Source organism: Alligator sinensis, unplaced genomic scaffold (assembly GCF_000455745.1).
Source record: "Alligator sinensis unplaced genomic scaffold, ASM45574v1 scaffold717_1, whole genome shotgun sequence".
NCBI lineage: Eukaryota > Metazoa > Chordata > Crocodylia > Alligatoridae > Alligator > Alligator sinensis.
In genome coordinates this window covers 1,659,086-1,669,685 of record NW_005841961.1, presented here as the reverse complement: position 1 = coordinate 1,669,685, position 10,600 = coordinate 1,659,086, and positions in this window count along the sequence as shown.

The window sequence follows — 10,600 nt, the reverse complement described above, 5'->3', positions numbered from 1 at the left end:
CCCACCCTGGGGGTTTTTAAGAGGAGGTTAGATGACCATCTTGCTGGGGTCATTTGACCCCCAGTACTCTTTCCTGCCATGGCAGGGGGTCGGACTAGATGATCTGCCCAGGTCCCTTCCAACCCTAGAAACTATGAAACTTAGTTAAGTCACCTTATTTTAAGTTGCCTTAAGCAGATGTACGTACTCACTCATGTTGACTATAGTATGTGTGTTGCTGGTAGGTGTTGTATGGTCTTGGCGCCCTCTTTGTGGGTACCTTGACCCCCAGCGATGTCAGGGTGATACCTAGTCTTGGTGCTGCCTAGATGGTCAGGGTATTGCCCCTTCTCACCTGTTACATCTTTGATGTTGTTGCTGGGGAGGCAGTTCCCTGTCAGCGACCTGAGGAGGGGTCTCATCCTTGAGGTGTCTTCGTGGGGCTCCAAACCTCCCATTTACCCGACCTTTACCATGTCCTCGGCCTGGGTAAACACTGCTCTGCAGAGGTCTCCTGTGCTGCCTGCCTTGGAAAGGACGGGACTTCCTGGCCATCAATCTCTGAGGGTCTGCCCCTCGTCTCTGGGTTGGCTTCCCCTCTTCGGGAGAACTAAACTTGCCCCATGTGGGACCAATCGTAACTTAAACTGAATGCCAGGCTTGTGCCAGCGGGACTCCCAAGATTCCCTTTCTCAGGGCCCTTGATCCTCTGGGGATACTTGTCTGTCCCCTTTCCTCCTAGTAGACATGGATACAGGCAATTGTCCCATGCCCAGCCTCTAACCCATTCCTCTAGTTTCACCTCCATGGGGCCTGGCTGACGTGCAGTCCAGTCACCCTGGTCCTTCTGGTCAGCATCCCCTCCTTTCTCCTTCTGGGGGTTCGTGATCCCCTGTGCTCTGCCTGCTGTGGGGCTGTCTGTGGGTGCCTGCAAGCTGGAGGAGGCGTCCTCAGCTACAGTGCCCAAGCTCCTGGTTGGAGCCTTGTGGCTCCCTGGCAGTGTCCCACATAGAGATTGCCCCTCCGTGGGGCTCCCTTGCTCCTGCTGGTCCCCGAACCCACCTTCTTCCTTCATGGTCAGGATCCTCTGGCAGGCACCCAGCTCCTTGCTGAGGCAGCTGAAGTTGGAGCCCACTGGCTCCGCAGCCAGCATGTGGCAGCCAGGGATCTGCTCCCAGCTTCCCAGCCTCTCCCCAGCTGTTTCTCTTGCCACCTTTTGAGCAGCCCATGCTGCTTGGAAGCCATGCACCCAGCCTCCACCAATACACAGGCTCAGGCAGCTGCAAAACTGCCGAGCCTGTGTTTGCATTTCCTCTCGGCTGCTGCTCATCCCGGCTCCTAAGGTAAATGCCAGGGCATGTTGGTTGGGGGTCCAGGCATCTTTGAGGGGGCTTCTGCCTCCTCTCTCACAATATACAACTGAAAACCCATTGCTAAAGTGACTAGCTCTCACATATATAAGCTATGCTTCACTTTTAGAAGATGATCTTACTGTTGAAAGCAGAGAGTTATCCAAATGTTGTGGCTACTCGAACATTCAGCTATGTTGAGGTAGATGTCACAAAACATGACAGAAAAATGGCCATGGGCAAATAAAAACAAATGAAAAATGAAACTGAAAAGATTAATTTTAAAAAGAAGGCAAGTGTATCGGGGAAACGTTTCTTTTTTAGCCCCCGTTATCATTGAAAATATTAGCTGCCAATCAAGTTGATGAAGTAAGTTAGGCAGAAGACAGATAGCTGTTCTAGCCATATCTTCAATGAGTACTGATTGCAATGAGGCAGACTTCATTAGGAACTCTGTCAACCTTCCTTCATTTGATCTAAATAGAGATTTATAGTATTAGAAACCTGTAGATGAATTGCCCGTAGCCACACTTCTGTTCAATATGTTTGTCTTGTAGCAGTCTCTTTTTGCAGATGTACCAGACTGGGTTTATATAGAAGAATGAGAAAATAACAACAGAACAACTGAATTTGTAAACTTAGTGATACAGTAACTACTGAAAATAAGGAAGAGAGAAAAATGGTTTTAAAAACTAAGAACATTTCACTTAGACGTGAAGTAACAGCAACATGTTTCCTTGTATGCTTTTGGTAAGCCTAATGACCTGGAAAAAGAGTCAAAGTATATATAATACAAAAAGGGCTTTTTTTATTTCTCAAATAAAATGTCACTTTAGAGATTCTCCAATTACTTTCCTAAGGCATCTCTGTGAAAGAGGCATTAAATCACTATATACCCTACTAAAAATAAATAGAAATCTTCCTATAATCATCTTCCACAAAATGCTATTGATCTATGTCTTTATTTTGTCTAGAAAAAGGTATACAATGAACATGACCAATGCACCCTGAATAAATAAATATAGTGCTAGACAAAGCTTAAGGCTCTTCCTGCCACACTTGCACTCAGTAATCTTCTATGCCATGAGCAATTCAGTCCCATAGAATTCAGTGGACTAGAGTCACAAAGGGATGCTTAGCAGGGCTGTGCAAAGCTTCAGGTGCTGATTCGATTGGGAGGAGATTCAGTGCAATTCGGCAGCCAAATCTCTGAATCCAAATCGAATCAGGAGACCAATAAAAAGGTCTGAATTGATTCAAAGCTCTCTGAATCTATCTGGAAAAGATTTGGAGAGCCTTGGAGATTCAGGTAGTTCCCGCTCACCGCCGCAGGGAGCTGAATCCAGACTCCATGCTGGTAAGTAGGGGGTGGGGGAGCTGGAGGAGGGGGGAGGGGACCATGGGGGTGGCCCTGCCAGGCCCCACCACCTGCCTGCTCCCCCAGGCCCCCTAAGCACCCCCCGCCCACTCTTCCAGCCCCCCACCCCCACCATGGCTGACCCACCTGGGAGGGGCAGCCATTGACAGGGCTGGGAGAGCAGGAAGGGTATGGAGCCTGTCCGATTCAGAGATTCAAATCACCAAATCAAATCACGGCCCCCCGCAAATCGGCCAACTCCAAATCTGAAATGAATGCTAGCTGCTTTGCACAGGCCTAATTCTTTAGCACCACCAGATCTCTAGCCTAAGTTCACCATTTAAACACCACTGTCTTTCACAAAGTGCCAGTGACACCACAGACTCACCGGTGGTGGCTCTTTTAAATATATGATCTATTTCTCTGCTGGAATGTCCTTGCTGCGTAAAGATAGTTTTTAGGACCATGAGGTGGGTGACACAAGAAATATTCTAAGTAGAATACATCAGTCATCTAAAAAGCTCTCCAAATTCCAGTAAAATGTCAACTGTGAGAATTCTGAGATGATAAAAGCACTCAGTTTACCAGTGAGAGGCATTTTGAATAATAGATTCTCATTTCTAAACTTCACATATATTTGCCAAGGTGTGAAGAATGCCAGTGAACAAAATCTTTCAAAGTAAAATAACTCCTTCTGCCATTGAAGACAAAAATAAAATTCCCATTAATTTCAAGATGACAGGAATAACTCTGAATTAAAGAAAATACTGGGAGAATTAAAATGTGAAAATATAACCAGCATAACATGTCTTTACAAATGAATACATTTTGATTCTGCAGAGCACTGTTACTTGGTACAAGAACCACATTCCTACAAACACAAAATGCTCACTCACCTTCCTTAGTAAACAAAAATTAGATAGAAGGATAAAGGCATCATAAAGTAAAACATGTTGATTTGTAGTGCTACAAAAATTAAGTGCAGTGTGTTCACGTATGTACGCTTCCCTGGCTACGGTGTTACACTCACTTCCAAAACACACTGTCCAACCAGAAGGGCATTGGGGGCTCCTGCTTTATCCCCCTGCTGCCTACACACTCCATGGGAACCTACCAGCCAGCATCTGGAGGTGAGCTGTGTGCCAGGACTGCTTCCAGTTGAAGTCTATGGCAGCATCAATTGGAGGCAGCCTTTCTGCCTGTTACAGCAGGGAAACAGCTGATAGGACAGACTCTCTTCCACACTGCAATGCTAACAGTCAACTGTTCTCCTTCCTTCCCTCCTTAAGGGTGACAGGGAAAAAGAGCAAAGTACTCTGGGATGCTGAGAGCCCTCTCCCCCAATAGAGCTACATGTAACTGTCCATTCATTAAAGGTAGCTGTACAAAAATTAGTGCTACAAAAAGGTCCTTTTTGAAATAGGAACTATTTTGTGGCAGAAATGCCATTTTTGGGTGTTTTCACCACCTTTGTAGTGGTATAAAGACCCTGAATATATGTACACTCTTTGCTGTAGTTCTATAATGGTGTATAAAGTGCTATAAAAGTAACGTGTACATAGTTATAGAACTGTTATACAGTAAATCACCTTGACACAAATGTACAGGTTCAGGGCTAGTAACTCTTTTTTATTATAAAGAAAGTAAAATAAAAAAATTAAAATTTTGAAGGTCCCCATTTCCTCATGCATTCAAATGTCTTCTTTGCACAACCTTAAAATGAAACACCTAGTAGGAAATTCAGGATCAGATTTCACAAGGATCTTTCAGGTTTTTCCTCAAAGTAATGAATCAGTAACCAATGATTTTAACATTGAGTTTAAAATCTTGACATTAGAAGGGCGGTACATTTATTTATGTATTTTAAAAAGGAATGGTTCATGATGTTAAAAACCAAACAACAACAAAAGAAAACTTCCAGGCATTTTTAACCAGGGCTTTGGCATAGTCTAGTTATAAAAAAAGGGGCACTGGCAAAATTGGAATTCACATTCATGCCCGGATTTTAATGTGCACCCCCAAGATTTATGGTGGTTTGCTGTACCCAGAGTTTTTAATGATTTGGTTGCTTCTGTGATAAATGTTTCTGAAGAAAAAATAAGAACACTTGAAGCCTATCATGGTAAACTACGCTTTTTTTTAATACATGAATATTAATGCCATGAGCCAGGCTGAGGCTAAAGTATGACTAAGTATTCATTTACAATGAGTTCAGCCTTTTTAATAGATAATACCATCTTACAAGGAAAGCATGAGAAAAAGCTTAAAGCTCTTTTAATAAACACTATTCATGTTATTTCTCTTGAATATGGCTGCTGATATTTTTATTCAAAAAACCCACAAATCACTTTGTTACAGCTGAAAAGGAGGATTTTTAAGTTGGCACTGCAATGAAACTAGAACTCCATCTTCGACGCCCCCTCATACACCCATTGCTACAGTATAAAAAGATACTGTGTGTCCCTCCAGCGCTTATGATTTGCAGGTGGAAAATCTGGTGTGAAGCTTCTATGTTCCACATGGCACACCTTGAAGATTACAGTTCTTTTTTTATTCAAGAGACAGAAAACAGCAGCAGCTCTGCTCTGCAAGAAACTGTTGGACTAAGCACATTAAGAAAAGTGAAAGATGAGTGCAATGTGGTTGCAGAATTTACTCCTAGAATAATACAAACATTTAAAAAGACTTAAAGTACCAGGAAAATTTCAGTGTGTCACCGATGCTTTTAAAAAAATCTAATTGTCAGGGCAGAAAACACTTTGAAGGCAAGCACAGAAAAGATCAAGGATTACATTTAATTCAAAGAAAGATATGGTCGTCCCTCTGAGCATCTGACACAAATCATGAAAAATAGAATGACTAGATTTGGAAGTGACCTGCAGCATTGGCAGAATCCTTGGGATTCATTGCTGATTTCCTATGACACTTTACAGTTTGTGGTCTTTGGTTTTTTTGTAGCTTTTGTAAAGTTTCAACTTTGTTATTGGGTGTTACAGGGTGCAGGGTGTCCAGTAGCATGTAGGGTCTATGAGGATTTTCTTGTGGGCTGTTTCAGACTTGACATCTATCATATGTCTGCCTAAGATTGCAAGGGACTAGACTTGATATCAGTCCCTTTGTGCCCTATGTTCAAAGGCACCTAAAGAATTTGTGCTGATTAATGATTTCCAAAGAAGACTTTGGATGATACATGAAACAAGGTGTAAAAATCTCTCAGATTTTCCTTCGCTGCTTGTCACTATACTTTGGAAAAATAAATAAAATGAAAACTTTTTTTTTCCTCTTTGAGCTCTTTCCTTCTCTTAAGAGGAGGAAACTTAATCTCTTCCCTTTCTTTCAAAAAATGAAACTTTTTCTGCAAAAATGTTGTTAATTTTTAATTTAAAGTATTAATTTTCCTCCAACTTGAATTTAAAATTTAAGTAGTAATTTTCCTCTAACTTTTGGCTGAATTGATTGGTTGTAACTGGTTACATAAGTCTTACATGCTTGATTCTTGATTGTGGAATCGCCTGTTCCATAGGCATATCGGCTTAGCTATTAGTAGTATTTTGGCTCATTTTGTGAGAAGCTGCTGAAATTTGTGCAATCTTTGAGTCAAATAAGGAAAAATAATGGTGTTAACATTAGCAAAATGCTGTGCCCTCTATTTAAACACAACAGAGTGAGCTGGAAATAGAGATTCTTTTATTTCTGTATCATCTTAACAGCTTTCCACCTCCTGCTCTAAAATTCTTTTAAGGATGTTAAAAGAGCAGTAATTATGCTCATTGATCTCAAAAGGCAAAAGGGGGAAAAGTATTCCATCCACCAGCGAAAGGTAGCAGGCCAGAAGTTTTTTCTTGCAGTATGCTGACATGTTCAGAAGGAATCGACTAACAGCAAAATACTGCATAAGCAAGGGTAGAATTCAGAAAAGTTTAAACAAAGGGCATGTCCAGATGAGTGCGCACATGCCTCTTGCCCCATCTCAAACCCCTTTGAGGCAGGGCATGAGGCACATGTGGGAACAAAAAAGGTTCCCCGCGTTGCAAACTTGCAGTGCAGGGAGAAAATTAGACCCCTAGATATCCACAGGTCTAAAACTACTGCTCCGCAGAGGAGGTCATAGAGAGTCAGTCCTCCAAAAGAAATGCTCTGGTGTCAATCAGAGCATCTCTTTTGTTTTCCTGCTGGTGCTGTCCAAGGTAAGTTGAGGGGGATTCATGGGTGTGGGTGGATGAGGAGTGGCAGGGGGACATGGTGGGGGGGTGTTGGGGAGTGGTAGAGGTGATGTCCCTGGGGTGTGGGGGGTAGGGACCCGGTCTAGCCCTGTGCGGCTTGCTATTCCAGCTTTGCACCAGAATGGGTCACTGGGCTCCAGGAGGCACCCATAGGATCTGTGCCTCCTGGAGCCATGTGACCCACTCTAGTGCAAAGCTGGACTAGCGAGCTACATGGGGCTGACCCACGTCCCACCATGCGCCACTCACCTGCAGGCACAGCAGGGCAGAAGCAGGACCCAGCACGGTGCGTGGGGACCGCACGCCATGCCCAGCTGGGTCCTGCCGTCCCTGGGGCTCCTCTGCCGCCCAGCCAGGATGGGCCCTTGGCAGCAGGACCCAGTGCAGCAAGCAGGGACCATGTGCTGGACCCAGCTACAGTTATGAAGCTATATGGAGTTATGGGTTCTGCCACCCTCGGGACAGTTCCTGCTGGCCCTGGGGCTGCTCCTGCTGCCTGGCTGGGCAGTGGGAGCAGCCCCAGAGCTGGCAAGATCCAGCAGGCGTGGTGCATGTTCCCCACGCACAACGTCAGGTCCTACCACCATGGCCTGGCTTGGCCAGGTGGCAAAGAGGCCCTAGGACCCAGCTGGGCCCAGCATGCGGTCCACACATGCTGTGCCGGGTCCTACCACCAAAGGCCCGGCCTGGCCGGGTGGCAGACAGTCCCCAGGGCCAGCAGGGCCTGGCTGGTCCTGGCGCTCAGTCCCCATGTGCCGCACTATGTCCTGCTGCCATGGCTCAGAGCACCCCACTCCCGCTGCTGCTGCTAAAAGTAAGTTATGGGCCCTGGGTCGGGGGGGTGCTGTGGCCCTCCAGGGTGCCTGGGACCCTGGGTGGGGGGGCTGTGACCCTCTATGGTGCCTGGAACCCTGGGAAGGGTGGCTGGGGCCCTCCAGTGGGGAGCTGAGGCCCTGGGGGGGGGGATTCCATTTGCTGTGTGGGGGGGCTGCACTCGGTGCCAGGGGACCCACCCCTCCTGATCAGCCCCCCCACCAGGTCTCCCACACCCACCGTCCCCCCAGCAATCGCCCCACACCTACCCACACACAAACCCACATCCCTCCATACACACCCACCTGCCTTCCCCAACACCCCTTCCCACCCCCTTCCTGCAAACACCACATCCTCCCCATCACACACCCATCATGTGCAAAGAAAGCCAAAAGTGCCCATCAACACATATAGGTATTTAGAATTTATTTTATCATGATGATAGAGACACTGGTAGGCTTCCACACTGCTATAACATTGTAAATATACCAATAAAGCATTGCCCAACTGATTGCTCTCTCTCTCTCTCTAGACATGTGTGTGTATACAGTGCTCTTTTGTTTTAATTATGGAAAAACATGGATTTTGGAGTATTTTTAAAAATGGATTTGGGATGCTGCTACAGCAGTCCAGCTGGCACAAAGGGTAGTATCCCCAGGTACCAAGTGGCCGGGCCCCAGAAGCTCCAGAGAGCGAGTAGCCCTGAGCTGCTTGCCAGGGCAGCTTTTTGTATGGATGGGGCCAGGACAGGGCAGCTTTTTATACTGCTGGGGGCAGCACAGGTGCTGGCCCTGGGATCTAGCTCCCCCTGGCTGCAAATCTGGGAGGAGCCAGGCAGGGTTATTTTGCCCCAAGTGGCACCATTTGCTTCATGACAAAGTGCATGTGTGGGCATGTGCACTGAGGCAAAAAGCCCCGGCTCCAATTTGCACCCTTTCTATTTGAGCTGCTGCAAGTGAACATGCTTGCACATGTGAATGCACCCAAAGAGAATAACCCTATCTCCTAATAGTGTTTTTTAGGTAATATAACCACCAGTAGGGCAGGATGGGAAGTTTTTTAATTTAAATGTTGTTGAAGAATCATCCTTTAAGACAATGATATTTCATGATATTTTCAAATGAATTGTAATTTTTTTTTAATTTATCACAAAATTTCTTTACCATAAACAAAGGAAATGTACAACTCCTGATGTTCTGAATAAAAAATATTCTATTAAAGTTATAGTGGGGGGGGGGGAATGCCAATAAAGGGCAAAATAGCTTCAAAATATCAAATCTTGTGTGACTTAAAATAGATTTGACTAGTTTTGGTTATAATGACTGAATGGTTAATTAAGTCCCCTTCTCCCTCACCCCACCTTTTTTTTTTTTTGCACTTATCATTGCATCAAGGACAAAAAAGCTAAGCAGAAAAAAAAGTCTTATTTCTCAGCCACCTTGAATCTGCAGATGATTTTCACCAGTGCTATTTGTCAACACGAACTGATAATATAGATGCTGAATCATCTCTGTCTCTATCTAATGATATTTTCTATGGCTGTCATCACATTGTCATGTCCCATTGTATGTCTGTATTCCCTATAATTAACTTTTATAGTGGTTGCATACATTTGAAAGCTGAGAACACTTAGGACATTTTTAATGAATCTATTGGACTTTGGGTAATATAACAACTATGGTTGAGGAAAAAATATAATTTATTTGCATCAGTGTGTATTTTTTGAGAAAAATTTCTGAGATTGTGGGTTTAATTTTCTGTGACATACTTATACTGGACACCAACAATCTTAATAGTTGCTGCAAATGAATTTGTATTTAAAGAAACTGACCAACATCTTGCTCATTCTTATATATGAATGGGAAAATGTAACATACTGTGCCAGAATGGTAATACTGACAGAGACTTCCTCAATGTAATATTTTTAGAGAGATGGCTCTCTACATACCTTATAAATATTAATATGCATGGCAATACAGAAAATCAGCATGCAGCACAAAGTAGTATCCAAGTAAGAAAGTGATATTTGTACTTGTTGAGGGCCATATCCATCTACTATCTTATAATAAATAAATAAGAATAATATTCTAACTTCCACCAGAACCCTCATTGTCAACTGTGTATCAGTATAGCATTATAAAGAGCATGGCTGGAATAAATATTCTAAGTTATGACCAGGAGGTAGTTGGAAAATGGTCAGCATTTTCTATGACAAGAAATGAAAAATATTTGCTTTGTTTTTGAAAAATGAAATCTGGAAAATATCCTCCATTTAAAATGATATTTGAAAAATGAAAGATTTGTTTTAAAATATCCATTTTCAATTTAAAGGAAGCTTTCTGGCTTTAAGTTAAAAAAGTAAAACAAAGTACCCCCAAAATTTCCATGAACATTTATCTTTGAACAACAGTCTTTTTTCATAAAGATATTAATGGATAGATTTGAAACAAATAATGTAACAGTAATTTTTCTAAAAATGAATATTGTAATTGAGACTTTGTACAATTGCACAAGAAAATGTCCCATGGCCTAATCTGGAGATTTGTCTCAACCGGACCACCTTCTTGTGCGGGCCGGGAGCGATCCAGGCCCTTTTTCGCGCCGCGTGGGCTGTGGCTAGCAGCCCGGGCACGCTGGGTCAGAGAAAACAGGCGACGCGATAGAATTAGGCACAGACGCTTAATGGTTGATTCAAGATTGTTTACTTACACTGAAGATGGTCGCGGTGTAGGCTGGACAGTTTCCCAGGCACAGCTCCGCTTAAATCCTCGTTTGAGGACTCAGACAATATTCGGATCACTCCCACGGAGTTGTCGAGGCTCCGTGGATCCTTTTGCGCGCAGGGAGAGGGATACGACGAAGTTTGCTAGGCTCCGTGG